Below are 1,921 nucleotides of genomic sequence, written 5' to 3'. Positions count from 1 at the left end.
AACGCGTTCAGCAAAGTCCTTTACTATAACAATGAAATGCATAAACATACTTGGTTTATTCAGGTGTGTGCAAAGATATTTGTTGACCCAATTCCTAACTGGTTCTTGAACTGGTGGTCATACCACAGACCGACGGTAAAGATTTTACCTGATCCCTTTTTAAAGTTATACAAAAACTGGGTTAAGGTTTCACCACACTTTAATGATTTATACCACTCAGATCATGTTTGTTATATAGAACAAATTGAACAAATTTATTTCTTCATAGAATTCTCGATTCCATGGATCCATAAATGGACCCCGGAAGTAGGTTTTACTGAAGAACAAATTCCATGCTTATATCGGATTTATTATAATAATTTCTGGGATAAATTAATGAAGAAGGATCCCATGACTAAATCATTATATGGCCAAGAATTATTGGACTCTATTTCTCAAAGACTCTAAGATTATGGTACTATTCCTCACAAAGGAATAATTGCTGACAACTCCGTCAAACATATTGCCAGAAGAATTTCCATTCAAGATGGAAATAAAGAAGAAATGATAAAGGAGTATTTGGATGAAATTAGGAGGAATCTACTCCTCAATATCACTCACTATGAAAAATTAGACACTTCAATGAGAAGTGAAACAAGCGATGATATCGCAGATGATGCTCAAGAGGCCCAGCCTTGTGAATCGGCGAAACCCGTGACAGAAGATATGTTGTCTAAAGCAGAAGGTTTACTTAGGGAGTTGAAAAAGAAAGACGAGATGACCACTATTGATTAACAGTAGATCCACTGTTAAACCAAAGTAGAAAAACTGTTATTGTACATTTTGGGACCCATTGATAAGGGACCCATGGTCACTGTAGATTACTGTAGATCACTGTAGATAGATCCCTTTTTCTTCTATAAATAAGGTCTTTTGTAGTTGGAAGGAGGGCACCGAAAAAACGCTCTCTCTTCGTTTTAAGTTTTTTTTTCCTCTTGCTTTCTTGTGTTATATTGTAAGTTGTGAGTTTGCCGGAGTGCCGGAGTTTTGTATAATATCAAGTATTTCCATAGGCCCCTTGGTGTTTTGGCCACAAGGTACTTTCTTTCATTCTTCCTTCTAATAACTTTTTCATCTTCTCCGATCTAAGTTGTGACTATGTCCGGCTAAAAATATATATCTATGCCGGATAACTAACTTCTCTTTTATATAAACCATGAATGGATCTAAGCTTTATTTAAATATAGAGGAATTTTAGTATGGCTTCTCGACTTGGTTCTGAGATTGAGGTACAGTCAGATCTAGTACTACTTTTATTGGCTTTGTCTTTGTGACTTCATCTGATGAGCCGTGGTTTTTAGCATGAAAAAGAATTTGATAAGTAGGGCGCCTTATACCCGGTTAGAACTATCAGATACATGGGCTTAATAAAAGTATGTATTAGATTATTGACAGGCCCTTTGCTTGGGTAAAATAATTAAACCATGCAGTCTGAGAAACTATATTAAAATTCTTGTGTATTTCAATTCTTATGTAGCTAGACTACCTCTAAGGATATTGACTTGCTTGATCTATGACCGGGCGGATTACCGCCAAGTCAGTGATCCTGTATCGCTGGTATCAAAGCCTAGGAACTTTCATGGTATATATATATAATTGATGTGAAGTATTTCGTCATAGATATATTCTTGTTGTTTATGGATCAAGAAGATATTAAAACTACTCGGTTAGAAGAGGTAGATATACCTCAAAACCTTGATTTGTTAAACAAATGGACTATTCCGAAAGTTAATATAAAAACCATTTATGATTATGGTTGGTTTGATAAGATTTCTAATAAACAGTTGATTAAAACAACTGAACAATCCTTGGCGTTAAACTCGTCCGAACAAACTATTCGTTTATTAAATAAGCGTGATATTGAATTATATAAATCTCAATA

Source organism: Solanum tuberosum, unplaced genomic scaffold (genome assembly GCF_000226075.1).
Source record: "Solanum tuberosum cultivar DM 1-3 516 R44 unplaced genomic scaffold, SolTub_3.0 scf00183, whole genome shotgun sequence".
Classification (NCBI taxonomy): domain Eukaryota; kingdom Viridiplantae; phylum Streptophyta; class Magnoliopsida; order Solanales; family Solanaceae; genus Solanum; species Solanum tuberosum.
The sequence above is the reverse complement of the archived record's forward strand: the minus strand, read 5'-3'. Positions refer to the sequence as shown.